Consider the following 18004-nt stretch of genomic DNA (forward strand, 5'->3'; position numbering starts at 1 on the left):
AATACTCGTTTTTATTCCGAAATTAGCAGAATCGAGAAAAGTGTAGGAGAATCAGTTGCTCCGATCATCGAGAATAAGGTGACGGAACAAATTCAATTAGTGAAAAAAGAGGATCAAAAGAAGGTGGAAACTTTAAAGACTTTAGTATCCGAAGTAGATACCAAAGTGACGAAGCAGGCTAATACCTGCGAAGAGAAAAAGAGGGAAGTGGAAACGCTTGCCACAACCACTTGTCAAGTGATTACGAGGGTGTCGGAATTAGAAAGGAAACTTGACGAAAAACAGAGCTATGTGCCAATCTGTGCACATAGTTCGGAGTTGTTGACGAAAGAGGAGCGGTTCGACCCCTTGAAAAACGGCGGTATACACCCGACGGATTTCATTAAAAATTGTGAAAGAGTTTTACCCAGATTATGGACTAATGAGAGAAAAATTAATGCGGTTATTGATGTGTTGGCTGGTGATGCCAAGCGTTGGGGCCTAAACCTCAACATTACGGACCTGACTTTTGACGAATTTAAAAATTTGTTTCTGGCTGAATACTGGTCAGAGCGAAAACAGCAAAGTGTCTGGCGCGAATTTGTCGTATCGAGGCCTTTCGATGCGAATTCGCGCGGTTCGATGAAGGAGTTTTGTGAGGGCTGGATCCGCAAGTTGGAATATTTGCGTGACCGCCGCTCGAAATCCGAAATAGTCTGGGAACTCTACAAAAAGCTTCCAGATGATACAAAACGCTACGTAGGGAGCAATCACAGGACAATCAATGATTTCCTGGGAAGAGTTGAGGACGAGGACTATTGGCGCAATAATCGCGACAGTGGCAGAGGCCGTGGTAACAACAACGGGTACCACAGCAACCACAACAACGATAACCACGGGAATAATGCATACCGCAGCAATAACAATAATGGTTCGGGCCGTAATAACAATCGGTACAATGCAAATGATAACAGGAATGACAGAAACCAGTATCATACTAACGTGATACGGGCTTTACAGAATAGTAATAACGCCAGAGGGTGTGACCAGCCGCCTCAGCAGTATCCGGGGAGCGTATCTGCTGGGACGAGACAGGGAAACCATTAGCCGCGCCGGTGAGGGGCCGACCGGGCGTGGAGAAATTTTGGCGGCCCAATAACAGGAGAAAACCCAGGTGTCGTCGTTATGAAAATTCCGTATGGAATAATCAACGGCGGGAGAGTGTGCCAGTGTTAGGAGAAAGGAGTGCGCCCACAAGTAGTAAATCAGCTGTATACATGGCAGCAGAAAATACATTCACTGTCAGTGAGAACAATTTAAGTAGTGTTCCGGAAATCGATTATAAAGTGGCAGCTGTAATACCCACAGCGGAACTGGAGATTGAGTTTAAGAATGATTCGCAATTGTTGAGAGAAGATCAGATGTCGGATAAAACGTCCGTCATCGAGCGAGGGGATGCAGAGAGGGATGAGGTCTGGTTAAGGCAGTTCGGTCGCTTATACGACGAACTAAGAGATTATAGGGGCCTGTACGGGAGGAGTGTTTATAGGGAGCGCGGGCAGGATTTGCCGCGTCTCGTCCCACAGGAAGATAGTATTTGTGAAGTGATGGAAAGTTCTGGCCCTAACCGGCAGACTTTACCAGAAATAGTTGATGTTAATGGGGAGCACGAGCAAGATTCGTCGTGTTTCGTCCCGCAGGAGTTAGATGTTGAAGTAGTAACGGAAAGTTCTAGCCCTAACCGGCAGACTTTACCGAAAGTTATAGTGGTAGAAGTAGCCGACCCATCCGACGCAAACATCCAGTTTAAACATTGCGAGAGTATTAAGGAGAAAGATTACGAAAATTTTAGTGATAGCCGAACACGATTGGTAGAAAAGCAAGTAGATTACAGCGTGTATGAGGTTAGAGCTGACATTATACGGTCAGAAGATAACAGTGTGGGTTGCGCAGATCTAGAGGAAGTAATTGCAGATACTACTGGGCACATGTCTCCAGGTAGATTGGCAGATGAGATCAATCTGATTAAAGAGGAATCAACGAAGGTGACAATTAGTGAATTGATAGCAAAGCAACACTCACTAGTTGACGAGCTACAGGAAAAGGTTTCGGTATTGGAGGCGAAGCTAGAGACTAAGCCTCAGGACAAACGAGTTGAAATTAAAACTGTATGTGAACAGAGGCTGAAAAAGCCGCCAGATAAACCGGATTTAGGATCAAAGCCGGATGGTTTTTTCTGGAATGACCTGGATATAGATGAGGATTTACTGTGGGAAAATAAAGAAACAGTCGAGGACAAGTGTAGACAGATAGTAGTGTCTGTTAATATGCACGACCTACAACTAAACGTGTTGATTGACACCGGTGCAGAATTGAGTGCTGTATCTGGGAAAATATTTGAGTTACTGAAAGACAGACCTGGCATCGTAGTTATGCCAGTAACAGGAGTGAAAATTATCGGTGCTACTGGGAAGGCCAGTAAACCGGTCACAAAACAGATTTTTGTCAACTTCGAGATATGTGGGGCACGATTTGAACAAGAGTTTGTCGTCGTGCCAGACTTAACTACGGAAGTAATTATCGGGTTAGATTGGCTATTAAAGTACCGTGCAGTGATTAACTGCGAAAGCAAAACTTTGACATGTACGTCCCAAGATAAAACAATAGTAGTTAGTTTTGACGAGGCAGGAAACGGTGTGCATAGGCAATACCAGCCTATACACATTGTTAACTGGCCGAATGGTATTGACGTAGGTATGAATTTGAACTACTGTAATGTGAGGAATCTCGGCATTGACAATAGTGTAGAAAATGAATTGGAAAGTATTGTAGACGGTGTGTCAAACGTAACACACGAACAAAGACGAGGCCTGTATGAAGTAATAATGAGGAATAAGAGTGTGTTTTCAGACAAACCGGGTCTTGTGGAAGGATATAAATGCAAGTTGCATGTAATTCCGCACGAACCATTCTTCGTGAGACCGTATGCTATACCGCTGTCCAAAAAGGAAGCAGTGCAACGGGAGATAGATAAGATGATCGAATGGGGAGTGATTGAATGAAGTACAAGTCCATACAATAACGGTTTGGTCATTGTAGCAAAACGGGATGGTAGTGTGCGTATTGTGATTGACGCACGCACGTTGAATAGGGTCGTTCAACGTGAAACAGACAGACCAGATAGTATGGAGGAGATTTTGCAACGTTTTCATGACGTTAAGTTCATGACTAGCCTCGATCTGACAGCTAGTTACTGGCAAATAGAACTCGAAGAAGAATCTAGGCTATACACCGCCTTCTTGTTTGCGGGCAGGTGTTATCAGTATAGAGTACTGCCGTTTGGACTTAATATATCTGTGTCCGTATTCATCAGGGCCCTAGATAAAGTGCTAGGACCGGCTTCGAGTTCAAGATTAACTGTATATGTTGACGACCTATTGTTGGCCAATGCCACTTGGCATGACCATTGTGACCTGTTAGATGAAGTTTTTAGAGCATTGCGCCGTGGCGGAATGACTCTAAAGCTAAAGAAATGCGAATTTGTGAAGCAGGAACTGAAATTTTTAGGGCATGTAATTACCACTGCTGGTATCACGAAAGACCCAGAGAAACTAGAGGCAATAAGGAATTGTCCTCCACCCAAGTCTAGGAAACAGTTAAAAAGTTTTCTAGGGCTCACAGGATTTTACCGTAAATTTGTAAAAGGACAAGTGTTTAATGATGAAAATTTGAATAACCTCTTACGCAAAAATGTTCCGTTTGTGTGGACTGACGGGTGTCAGACCGCTTTCGAGAGATTAAAAGACGAGTTGTTAAGATCTAACATACTATTTCATCCTGATTTATCGCTACCCTTCCATCTGGGAACGGATTCGTCGAATTACGGGGTGGGGGTAGAACTGTTCCAAGAAGTTGGTAAAGGAGAGGATAAGGAACACCGGACGATAGCGTTCGCGAGTCGAACTTTATCAAAAAGTGAGCGAAACTACACGATTTCTGAGAAAGAGTGTCTCGCTATCGTGTGGGGATTCAAGAAGTTCAAGGGTTACCTATGGGACCGTAAGGTGATTATTCATACGGACCATAAGGCGCTCACTTATCTGAAGGATTGTAAACTACTTCACGAAAGACTGACTAGGTGGTCGCTGTATTTACAGCAATTTAACTATGACATCTGTTACGTAAAAGGGACCGACAATTGCGTAGCGGATGCGCTGTCGCGGTTGCCTGAGTCTAATCAAGGTCTATTGAAAGATGAGGCAGATGGAGTGGTCAAATTGTACTATTTTAAAGAAGTTGAGGGACGTAAATTAATAATGAACATTTGTAAGAATCTACGTCGTCATCAGAACGAAAGAACCAAAGAAATGTACGGAAAAGCTGAGTGAAGTAGTGCATTTCAACAACATGTTAAAACGAGTTACTGACAGAGTGAAAACTTGCGATTTATGTCAGAAGGTGAAGGTTACCAACTGTACGAGTCGTGGTCCTATGCAAAGTATAAGGCCTAACGACACCTTTGAGTTACTGTGCGTGGACTTGTACGGACCTTTGCCCAAGTCATCAGGAAACTTTGCTTACATTTTAGTAGTGCTAGAAGCTTTTTCCAAGTTCATCAAACTATACCCGATTAGGAAAGCTACAGCCAAAGCAGTCTATAGCAAGCTTGTGAACGATTATTTTGTTCATATTGGTAAGCCCAAGGCGATTCTATCAGACAATGGGGCACAATTTACTTCTAAGTTGTGGAATGAAGGCTTGGAAAGTAATGGGGTCGAGGTGATCCATATTTCAGCTTATTGTCCGGCTGGGAATCCCGCTGAGAGGTATATGCGCGAGCTAGGCCGACTGTGCCGTACCTATTGCCATCACAACCATAGGGCATGGGGCAAATATGTAGCAGTATTTGAGAGAATTATGAACACCTTGAGACATGAATCGACGGGATTTTCTCCAGAGGAAATCCTGTTGGATGACAGAAGTAAAAGTTTAGTGGAAGAGATAATCAAATTCCCTCCACGGATTGACATTAGTATTGGTGTGAAAAAAGATCGTTTGCGAGAAGTAATGAAGCTTAAAGCCGATGCTCGCATACGTCGTCATGACGCTAAAGCGCGTTTTGCTAAGTTTGCGATCGGAGACTTAGTACTTGTAAAAGCTCATGAGAAATCGAGCGAGATAGACAATGAAATCTCTAAATTTAAGTTTGTTTATAATGGACCATATAAAGTCATTGGTATACCTCACACAAATGCTTATTGCTTAGAGTATCCAAGCTCTGGAAAGCTATTAGGTATACGAAATATAATAGATTTGAAATTGTACCAACCTAGGATCGATTAATACCACACAATGGGTAATTTGTACAATATGTAAATATAGAGTGTAAGATTTAAGGTTTGCTAGATTGCCATGCTTTTGACTGACCAAGAGGACATTAAAGAAGTTGTAATTAATAAGTAATTAATTTTGACTAAATGATTTAAGAGAGAGTGATTATTTATCAATTGAAAAATCCAAGCTGCTAATTTAAGTTTTCAGCTGAGTCACAGTAGATTAAGCAACGTAAATATGATTTTGTAACTAGCTGTAAGATTTCATGAATATGTGTTTTACTAGTCATTGCCGATGTACTTAGACGCTGTTTTAAGTTTCAGGCTAGTACATGCGTGTGATGATGGACAGTGTTGAGTTATCCACTGTGATAGTATTAAGGGACTCCTTGAGATTACTCGGGAGTGAGTTTTTCCTAAAGAATTCAGTGAAACGGACGTTCTGGAAACGCCGTCACAAGGGCGAGTGAGATCAAGCGTGCCGCACACGCGGGCGCAACAATACTGGCGAGGCGAGCCGCTGTCGGCTCTTGTGCCGCTGTTGGCTCTTGTGCCGCTGTCGGCATTCTTTGTACTTGCGAGTACGAAAGGCGGAATAGTTTTTCTTCCCGGACAGCTGATGTGAAAGAATTCTGCTGTCAATATTTATGTTTTTTTCGATCTACTGAATATTATTTTCTTGTTTAGCGTTAAGTGGAATCTCATGACGAGATATTAATTATGAAAAGGTTATGTAAAAATGTGTATTCTATGTAATTAATTATTAATTTGCGTATTTTGATCTACCTGTTTTTATGACCATGTACTCTGATTAATTTTGCAAATAGTATTCCATTTCTCATAGTGTTACGAATTTTAATGATTTTGGAATAGCTAAACCATTTTCTATATTTTCTATGAATTTTAATATGTTGTCAACCTGTTTTATTTTGTGCAAGGTGACAGAGTGGAATAAGATTAGGAGTGTCTCCACTCAATTATTATGGTCTAAAAATTGATTTATGGTTAAGTAGACGAATGCTAACTTTTGTTGATGTTTTGAGCATATGCATTTCCGCTGTTTCTTTTTTGGGACATTTTCTGAGTCTGTTTACGTTACACGAACATCCTCAGACAATGTGGGGCACGTGTAACGCCGGAAATGCATATACTCCTATTTCCATCTATTGTACTATTATTTTTTTTCCTTGTTTTGTTACCTCAAGATATGACATTTCTGTCTCTTTATATATTGTAATTGTTTTACTGTTTGTATATATATATTTATGCACTTATCTCGATGTATAATTGGTTTGTTTCGTAAATATTATTTGTATTTTTACGCTGGGTCTTGCCTAGGGAAAACTGCTATCGAACGATTACATCGATAGGTCGTGTGAAGAATCAAAGTGTGTAGGATCTTTGGTAGTGTTAACTCTGCCGCGTGGAGCGCGGGCAGAACAGTAGGAGTCTGGCTGGAGTAGCGAGTGGAGCAGGTGTGTTGTGTGACGCTCCCGCGAGTTGCCGCGCTTTCGGGGTTTGGCAGCATGTAATTGCGCTCGACTCGCGATGATAGTTTCTGACATGGTGTCGCGGACGGGAAGCATTAGCTGGCGCACATCAAGAGCCCGTTTCGCCTGGTGACCGTGTCGAGAAGAAGGCGCGCCAACATCCAGCTTCTGCAACAGCGACGGCCGACAATGAGCGACTGTCGCCACCTCCTCGATCGACGGCTTCAAACCTTCAATCAACCAACAAGGAAGACTAAATGCACGTAAAGTTTCAGAACTGTATGGCAGACCTCAGCTTTTCAAATTGTTCCATTTGCCTCGCAAAATTACAGCAACTTAGCACGAACCTTTGTTGCTCATTGTCCCGATTGCATTGCCAAGCAGGGTCCCTTCCTTTTCCGAAATGAACCCGAGTGTCGTTGAAATTCAAACGCCAGCATTAAAATAATATAATTAGATTTCACTGCTTTAATTTCAAAGTTCAGTAGCTGGCTACAATATTTAGGTTACACGAGCACAAATTAAGAGTGCGAGTTTTGTTAGCATATTTTAGCTTACCTGTGACTGCAGCTCAGCTTGGTACGTACTAAATTTTACTATTGTTAATTGTTCAGAATCATTTAATTCAAGTTCAAAGTTAAATCTCTTGTTTCTAAATTGCGTAGAGTCAAGTTGCTTTTGAAATGATTGTTGAGGTAGTCCAAGACTAACCGTATTTTACTGGATTTCGATGTGCTTCAGAAAGAAAGCTCACTATTAACTTCAGTCACTAAATTAATTTTCGATTTTCCGGTTTTATTAATTCTTTTGCTAAATTAAGTCAGAGTGTAGCGAAATTTATTACTTCTGACAAACTTTCAGTTTTCACACTACACGTGTCAACCTTCAGTTGCCACGCTTCTAGTGCTAATTATATGTGTAATAACCTTTCTTTTTCAGTTACTATAGTAATTGTCCTTAGGACTGGCGACCGTGATTTCCCCCAAATCTCAAATATCTAATTACCGCTAGTTAATTGTTAACGTAACGGCCGCACATTTACTTTCTTTATTAACTTTACCCCTTTTCAAAATTGATTTCCACCAGTTTCATTTGCATTTTTCCTTTCATTTAGATGTAACCCTTTCCTCCCTCTTTACCGATAGATTAACTTCGGTGACGATTGCTTTTCCCAAATTTCCATTAGGTACACGCGGTTTAATTTCTCACTGTCATTAAGGTCGATAAGTGAGGGGGGAGGTTACAACTGTATGGTGGATTGCGGAGTATGTATGTAGATGTAGATGTAGCTGATTATAAGGCATGTTGGGGTGGGTGGGGGGCGCGGAAAAACAGAGCAGTCGTTGCCGTAATACGAAAAGGAGCGATTTATCTGACCTCCAAAAGAGCACGGCTTTCGGGCCAAGAGTGGGAGTATGTCCCAAAAAAAGGGCGTCGTCTGTCGCCGTGATGAAGGTTTACCGTGCGTGGCAAAACTGTGCTATGCCAAAACGGCGCCTAGGCGATTGCGGTGCACCACGGGCCACAGTGGTTAACGACGGTTGCAGAGATGTGTACAAGCACGCAGACGTGCAACTGTTGAGGAACAGATGAACCAAGAAGCTACTAACCGAGTCTCCCCAACTACTGTTCAGCGAACGTTGCTGCGAATGGCAGGCCGCTGTGGCCGAGCGGTTATAGGAGCTTCAGTCCGGAACCGCGCTGTTGCTGAGTTCGCAGGTTCGAATCCTGCCTCGGGCATGGATGTGTGTGATGTCTTTAGGTTAGTTAGGTTTAAGTAGTTCTAAGTTTAGGGGACTGATGACCTCAGATGTTAAGTCTCATAATGCTTAGAGCCATTTGAACCTTTTTTTTTTTTTTTTTTTTTTTGCTGTGATTGGGATTCCGAGTAGGTGCCTGGCTCATATATCCATGACGGCAACGAAGGCTGGTATTGGTACGCCAGCACCGCAACTGCACGACCACTGAATAGCGACAGGTGGAATTGTCAGATGAATTACGTTTAATACTTCATCGGACATATGGTCTTTGACGTGTACGGCATGAAACGTCTGAACGCAAACAACTCGCAAAAAGCGTTATGGTGTGACAAAAGCTTTAGAGGCACCCCTGGCTAATTTCGCCATTTTGGAAGACACAATAGATCGAAAAAAGTATGCATATATTCTCTTGGATAATGTCCTACCGTAATTGCAGTTAGTTCTTTCCTCGGCAGGGTGGCATCTACCAACAGGACAATGCAACGTGTCACACAGCTCGCTGTGTACGTGCGTTTTTCGAAATCAAGAGCACCAGGATGAATTTTTCGCTCTCCTCTGGCCACCAAACTCTCCGAATTAAAGCCCAATCGAGAATCTATGAGACCAACTCGATTTGGCTGTTCGTGCCATGGATCGTCAACCGGAACTGGAGTCGACATGGCTCCAAACACTCGTCGATATCTTCCACAACCTCGCTGGCTCTCTTCTTGTACGTCTCTCAGCCGTCCCCGGTGCAGAAGCCGGCCGCTGTGGCCGAGCGGGCCTATGTGCTTTAGTCTGAAACTGCGCTGCTGCTACGGACGGAGGTTCGAACCGTGCCTCGAGCATGGATGTGTGTGAAGTCCTTAAGTTTCTTAGGTTTCTGTAGTTCTAAGTCTAGGGTACTAATGACCTCAGATGTTTAGTCCCATAGTGTTCAGAGCCATTTGAACCGGTGCAGAAGCTGGTTATTAAGTCTTCTGAGAGATCGTCACATTAATGTGACGGGAGAGTGTGGTATCGAGAGTGATGATTTAGCAATGTTGAATGCTATCTAAGAAAGGGATCTTACTGACAGCCCCTAGAGTTTCTTCGTACTTACAGGATTGAGCCAGTAAACAAATACCCTAAGGCACAAAAATAAAATAAATAAAGAGCAAATTGAAAAATAAATCCGTCTTTGAAGATTAGATCTCGGAACTGTGTTAAATACATTTTACCTTATTAACGTATTTGCCTGTAGAAAATATAGTAGCGTAGTAGGGTGGTTATTATCAATTCTGTTATTTGAATCCCGCTGGCAGCTTACTTTCTTACATTTATTTTAATTACACATTTAACATAGCAAGAAATGAATGCCAATTATGCCACACGATCATTTCACTTCTACAAATTCAACAGTATTATTGATTCTTGTATTGTAACAGCTGTATTTCGTAGTCAAAATAAATTTTTTTGTAAATGTCAGTAATGTAATGTGATAAGGTGTCAAGGGAACAAAAATGGACGCCTTAGATCCTGTGGCACTGTTAACCAAGGCAGGGACAGTTGAGCGTCCCCAGCAGTGACGAAAAATCCTGTCACTGGTGAGGACGTAGTGAGGGAGTTTCAATCACCTTGTTTGTAAATTAACTAAGAAGTATTTACCGTGTTAAATATAATAATTACAGAGAGAGAAAGTTTAGTCACTAATCTAACTTTGTAAATATGGAATGTAAATTATTTTATGAACGAAGAGATGGGTAAATACATTAGAAAACAAAAGGCAAAAAGAATATAATCAGTGTGAGCGTCTCTCGGTGGGGAGGGCTTGGAGAACGCTCCAGTTCGGTCATTTCCGACGACAGAACTACAGGGTTGAGCCACATGGGCTGTTGCCAACAATAGCTACGCGTTACGAAGTGAACGACCAAAGCGGCAGTAAACACTTCAGAGGACTGTTAACATTCATCTCGGCATCCCACAGTTTGGTCGAGCAGGCCACCATCAGCCACCACCATTGGCGAAACGGCAGCTGTCAGTGGGAGACAAAAGTACTAAGGAATTAAGGGATACACTTGAAGTTCTCTGAGGTTCCTGCCATAATGAATAACACAGTAAGCAGTTCAGATGTAGAGGAATGGGCATCTCTGAGAAGGGCAGCCACTGAAATTGTACAGAAAACCGTAGGTAAAAGTAATACTTCGGTTGGTCGATGATAGAAGAAAGCACAAAAATGCTCAGCGAAATTCAGGAATACACAAACACAATTCACCTAGAAACGAAATAAATAGGAAGCGGAGGGAAAGTAAGGCAATGTGGCCGCATGAAGAAAGTGAATAAATCAAAAAAGGAATGTTTGTCAGAAGGACTGACTCAGCGTACTGAAAAGACAAAACAACCTTGTGTGAAACTAAAATAAAGTGCGGTAACATTAGGAGTGCAATAGGAATCAAACAGTTAAATGCAGGGGAGAGAGCCGGTATTCGGAAGGAGTAAATTGAGGGACACTCTCACGGAAGGACATATCTGATGACACAACAGAAGAAACAGGAGTGGATGTTGAAGAGATTGGTGATTCAGTATTAGAACAGCTTTGGAAGATATAATGGTCTCGGAAACTGACGTACGGCAGGGAGAGCGGCTTGCTGTCCACATGCCCCTCCATATCCGCATCCAGAGACGCCTACGGGCTGAGGATGACGCGGCGGCCGGTCGGTACCCGTTGGGCATTCATGGCCTGTTCGGGAGTAGCTTAGGATAGTTTGGAAGATTTAAAATCAAATAAGGCAGAAAGGGTTGATAACATTCTATCAGAATTACCAAAATAATTATGGAAAGTGCATCAAAACGACTATTTAAGTTGGTGTTTTGAGTGTATGAGACTGGAAACACACCATCGGACTTACGGAAAAGTGTCGTCCACAGAATTTCCAAGCTTGCAAGAGACAACAAGTTCGACAAGTATCGCACTATCAGCTTAACAGCTTTGCATTGAAGTTGCTGACAAGAATAGTACACAGAAGAATGGAAAACAAAACTGAGAATCTGTTGGACGACTATCGGTTTGGCTTTAGGAAAGGCAAAGACACTGGAGAGGCAGTTCTGATTTTGCGGCTGATAATGGAAACAAGACTGAACAAAAATAAAGTCACGTTTATAGGATCTGTCGTCCTGTAGAAGTTTTTCGGCAACGTGGAACGGACCGAGATGTTCGGATTTCTTGAGATGACTAGGACTATGTTATAGGGAATATAAAATATGTACGTGAACCAGGAGGGAAAAATAAGATTGGAAGGCAAGTGACGAAATGCCTAGAGTTCCAATTGGATGTGGCTTTTCTCTCCTTCTGTTCAATCTATACGTCGAAGAAGCAGTGACAGAAATGAAAGAAAAGTTCGAGAGTGGGACTGAAATTCAAGGCGAAAGGATATCGATGTTAAAATTAGCTGATGACATTGCTATCAGCAGTAAAACTGAAGATGAAATACAAGATGTGTTGAACGGAATGAACAGTATAATGAATACAAAATGTGGATTGAGAATAAATCGAAGCAAGACGAAAGTAATAAGAAATAGCAGAAGTAAGAATAGCGTGAAACTTAACATCATAACTGGTGACCACGAAGTACATGAAGTTGAGGAATTCTGCTACATAGGCAGCAAAATAACTCAAGACGGACAAAGCAAGGAGGACGTAAGTTGCAGACTAGTACAGGCAGAGAGGGCATTCCTGGTCAAGAGAAGTATACTAATATCAAACGTAGGTCGTAAGTTGAGGAACAAATTTATGTGAATGTACTTTTGGAGCGTGGCATTGTATAGTAGTGAAACACGGACTCTGGGAAACCGGAAAGAAAGAGAATCGAGGCATTTGAGATATTGTGCTGCAGACGTAAAAATTAGATGGACCGATAAGGTAAGGTAATGGGGAGGTTCTCTGCAGAATGGGAAAGGAATATGCCGAAAATACTGATAAGAAGAAGGGACAGGATGATATGACTTCTATTAAGATGTCAGGGAATAACTACCATGTGAGTAGAGGCATCTATAAAGGTAATAACTGTAGGATAAGACCGAGATGGCGATACGTGTTGCAAATAGTTGAGCACGTACAGTAGACTGCAAGTGCTACTCTGAGACGAAGAGGTTGGCGCAGATGAGGAGTGGTGCGTCGTGTGAGACCACTCAGAAGACTGTCGAATCTAAAAAAAAAAAAAGAACTCTAATAGTTTGTAAGATGTATGCGCTGCCTGCAATAGGCAATACTTAGGAGAGTCTCTGACCAGAGAGCAGTATGTCGTTAGTTGTTGCTTGTCGCGAGTCTGCGCTAGTCTGCGCGTGTCGACAGTAGTCTTGAGTAGTCTCTGTGAGTCGGCGGTAGTCGGCGCGTGTCGGCTGTGTGCTCTGCTCGGGACTCTGGTCAGGACTCTGGGGGATGAGTATTGTTGTAGAAGGTAAAGAAGCAGCCTTGCGCATATCTAGTAATGTATATTAATTGTCATTTAATTTCTTTCAAAAAAATATGCCCCAATAATAATTTTTATAATATAAAGTAATTTTTTTAAAAACAAGCATTCATTTCAATTTAAAGATTTTTTCCAATGAATAATTATTCCTTTTACGAATCACAAAGCATAGGCCAGCATTGCACGGAGCTGTGCCGAAAATTTTTATGTAAGAGCAGATATATTTGCAGTTTTTATTGAGGTAAGAATTTTTGCTTTTTTTATTCAGGATACAGGGCGGAGGCGCAGCGTTGCTGTCGTCATAAAATTTACCAGGCTATTGAATTTTTTTTTATTATTTTGGTGTTTAGGAATTTTTCTGTTTCGAACTTAACATTAAATGAGAAAAGAATTTTGTGGGAACATTAAATGTGAATGCATTTCTGAACGGAGATAATAAAAGGGAACAAATTTTGTTCAAAGGTTACAATATTTAAAATTCATTTAATTCTTATTTCCGGGGGAGGTTACACATGGTTCATTTTAATTTTTTATTTTTGTGGGGAAGGTTGAAAGTTAAAGCACGAGATCAAAATTTTTTTCTCAATTAGTGAGGGAAATTGCAATCATACTTAATTTATTGAACTGCTGACTTTTAATTTCAGCGAACAAATTGAGAATGAAGAAGCAATTCATACAGGCAATGTGATAGGGTTCCTGTTGGTACGCCGCTCGCACTTAACACGAACGAAACATTCAAAGTTTCAGTGAGTATATAGAAGGAACATGGCTTAAGTAAGAGAATCGGCTAGTGCAGACGGTACGTGTTTCTCAACGTGGTTCTTGTGTGTTCCGACTCTCCTAGTGCAAGGTTCTGTTGGAATTCACGTAACCAGTCTATGTCCGCATGTGTTCAAAACTCCACAAGTACTATTTCCACCAAGAGTTTGAGAAACCATACTTAGCTGATCGAACGTTACTTTATACAGATACAGACAGTTCTATCTGTTAGGTGAAAGGCTGCACCCACATGAAGTAATAACGTACCACTCTGAAGCATTTGAGTCATCTGGATATGTGGCTGATAATCACTGTGGTGTTACACCTCATAAGAACAGGGTTATATGCCTGATTAAAGACGAAATGAATGGGTCGTACATTGTGTAGTTATTGGGGCACAAATCGAAAATTGCCACCAGAAGACATTCTAAGGGCGTTCATCACATGGCCTTGGAGGCTGTAACGATTGCATTGACACTGTTCTGGCTCAGTCCCCCATATGATGAGGTCCATACTGCACTGCATCCAAAAGTTGTGCTGCCACTTCATGACGACAAGAGGTTCATCTGTGGTGACGGAATTCATACCCTCCCGTTCTCTTGGACGATAGTGAGAGAGTAAATGTATTTATATTTATACTGTATGTGTGCGTGGAATAGTAGTTGACATACGTATGTGTATATACATATTTTACATAATATGTACATTATTGAGTATTTAGGGATGGCCCCTACATACTTCGGCAAACATATACAGGGTGAGTCACCTAACATTACCGCTGGATATATTTCGTAAACCACATCAAATACTGACGAATCGATTCCACAGACCGAACGTGAGGAGAGGGGCTAGTGTAATTGGTTAATACAAACCATACAAAAATGCACGAAAGTATGTTTTTAACACAAACCTACGTTTCTTTAATGCAACCCCGTTAGTTATGTTAGCACATCTGAACATATAAACAAATACGTAATCAGTGCCGTTTGTAGCATTGTAAAATGTTAATTACATCCGGAGACATTGTAACCTAAAGTTGACGCTTAAGTACCACTCCTCCGCTGTTCGATCGTGTATATCGGAGAGCACAGAAGTACGTAGGGATCCAAAGGGAACGGTAATGGACCTTAGGTACAGAAGAGACTGGAACAGTACATTACGTCCACATGCTAACACCTTTTTATTGGTCTTTTTCACTGACGCACATGTACATTACCATGAGGGGTGAGGTACACGTACACACGTGGTTTCCGTTTTCAATTACGGAGTGGAATAGAGTGTGTCCCGACATGTCCGGCCAATAGATGTTCAATGTGGTGGCCAACATTTGCTGCACACAATTGCAATCTCTGGCATAATGAATGTCGTACACGCCGCAGTACATCTGGTGTAATGTCGCCGCAGGCTGCCACAATACGTTGTTTCATGTCCTCTGGGGTTGTAGGCACATCACGGTACACATCCTCGTTTAACGTACTCCACAGAAAGAAGTCCAGAAGTGTGAGATCAGGAGAACGGGCTGGCCAATTTAGGCGTCCTCCACGTCCTATGAAACGCCCGTCGAACATCCTGTCAAGGATCAGCCTAGTGTTAATTACGGAATGTGCAGGTGCACCATCATGCTGATACCACATACTTCTGTACCTAAGGTCCATTACCGTTCCCTTTGGATCCCTACGTAATTCGGTGCTCTCCGATACACATGATCGAACAGCGGAGGAGTGGTACTCAAGCGTCAAATTTAGATTACAATATCTCCGGATGTAATTAACATTTTACAATGCTACAAACGGCACTGATTACGTATTTGTTTATATGTTCAGATGTGCTAACAAAACTAACGCGGTTCCACTTTAAAAAAACGTAGGTTTGTGTTAAAAAACATACTTCCGTGCATTTTTGTATGGTTTGCATTAAACAATTACACTAGCCCCTCTCCTCACGTTCGGTCTGTGGAATCGGTTCGTCAGTATTTGATGTGGTTTACGAAATATATCCAGCGGTAACGTTAGGTGACTCACCCTGTATACGTGTATGTTTCACAGGTCAGGTGCGACCCTTGCTTCATCTAGGAGGTTATTTGTAAACAGAAGAGACGAAGTACTGTGTGCATTCAAGCCACCAACAGCCTCCACAGCGTCTGGGGGCACCAGTCTCGCCACGACGTGTCTTGAAAGTCACAGCGTGCAACGCTGCAGTCTCGGGCACTAATTTACGTCCGTAAGGTCAGGAACTCACTTTACACCACGTATGTACACTTCCGCAGGAGTATACTTAAGTCAGCACTCTGCCCATGGAGAGGCAGTTAAGTTCCGAGTTCCGAGCAATCCACAGACAGCTCGAGTCTCCGCCACGGACACCGCCTGCTGCCGCCACTTTGCTGCCCGCCAAGATTCCTGAGGCAAGTCTGACGCTCCGCTCGCGCCAGCCGTTCCGAGGACAATGCTTCGAAGTATTTATTGCGACTACCCACACGATGGCCGCCTTGTAACACCGTGTCGTTAGCAGTACACTGCCTACGAGCCCTTAGCCTTACAGAACCGTGTCGTCTCAGCACCTGCTCCCTGTCAGGAGACTGTCTAAGAAGTACCAGCCGCGTGGGACCGCGTCACCGTTAATCTTCCCTGCTCCTAAATACGTTGCTGTTCTTAACTTTCGTACATATTATTCCCGCAGTTGTATTTCTCTTAGTTCTTGTAAGAAACAGATATTTTTCATACAGATCTGTGTGACTTTGGTGCTAGTCACGAATTAATTACATTTTTGCCTGTGATTTTTCAGAGCCAGTTGCTGTGCCTCAGTCTGGAACCGCGCTGCTGCTACGGTCGCAGGTTCGAATCCTGCCTCGGGCATGGATGTGGGTGATGTCCTAGGGTTGGTTAGGTTTAAGTAGTTCTAAGTTTAGGGGACTGGCGACCTAAGATGTTACGTCTCATAGTGCTTACAGCCATTTGAACCATTTTTGGTTGTAGGTACTGCATAAAAGTAATTAAATAACCAATAACCAGTATTTTTCTAATATATCTCCACTAGTATAAGCAGTTTCTGCCGAATTAAAAAGAGTTGTATTCTAAAGTAATTTAAAAAAAATCGTTTTGTAAAAATATAACTCTTAAAAACTATAAAATGATTGTTTGCCTTGTATTATTTACAAAGATAAAGACCCTGAGCTTCATACTGAGGGGTAATTACGACGAAATGCTGTAGAGAGAAATGAGGAAGATGGGCGGTGATGAGTATTATTGTTAATAACAAACCTGATATTAATTTTTACTATTATTTAGGAGACATACCTCGAAACAAACATAATCCTTGCATTGCAGACCCCGAATGAAGGATGAAAGACGAAATTCACACACATGGGACAGTGAAAAAAGCGGAGAGGAATTTTATTCCTGTCGGCACAGAGGGTCGTAACGTGTCTGGCGGATGGTGTCAGCACACTAGCACAATGGACCCTTTGCTCCAGAAACGGCATTGTTGTTTGGTAACATCACGAAGTTGTCGTTGATGGGACGTAGAGGGGGAGGGGAGCCTTATTTTTAGACAAGGAGAACAATGGACGCGTTTTCCAGTATTGGTATTGGTACACAAGCCTGATAGACTGCAGTAATGTTCACGTAGCTCACAGCTGCTATAGTACTTTCGATTACTACCACGGTTCCCATGGAAGCCCCGTTCAATGCCCCATAGTTTCCTCCAAAGCATAATACTATCGACACCTACTGGCGCTCAAGGTGAATTGCATGATTCGGGCAATCGTTTGTATGAAGAGCGTGGACGTCCAACAGTTTCAGCGCTCTTCAACAACATTCCATAGGTGATGCCGACATTAGTAGCTAACAGCCGAAAGAAGACAATTATGTTAGAGGATCTCAACATCTGCTGAGCGTATTGTCACGAAAATCATTCCCCTTTCTTTTCTGCTCTGTTTACATCCTTTCTTTCAGCACAACGTTGCCCTGTGATATTTGCTACTGCGGCGGGCAGTTATAATGTTTTGACTCATGTGTGTGTGCTATCGATGTCCCAAAGCGAAAACAAATGTTAAAACACAAAAACAATGACGAATGTTGAGGCCTGTTTTTCCTAGCAATTGCCGTATTTTATGGACTATAAGACGCACTGTTTTATTCGAAAAACTGCCTACAGACTTCAGGTACTTCTTATACTCAAAATTAATTTGAAAATGAACAATCTTTGATTTAAATTCCCGCCAGTCTTTAAAATGGCCATATACTCGATACCTCGGGAAA

This window comes from Schistocerca piceifrons, chromosome 1 (assembly GCF_021461385.2).
Source record: "Schistocerca piceifrons isolate TAMUIC-IGC-003096 chromosome 1, iqSchPice1.1, whole genome shotgun sequence".
Taxonomy (NCBI): domain Eukaryota; kingdom Metazoa; phylum Arthropoda; class Insecta; order Orthoptera; family Acrididae; genus Schistocerca; species Schistocerca piceifrons.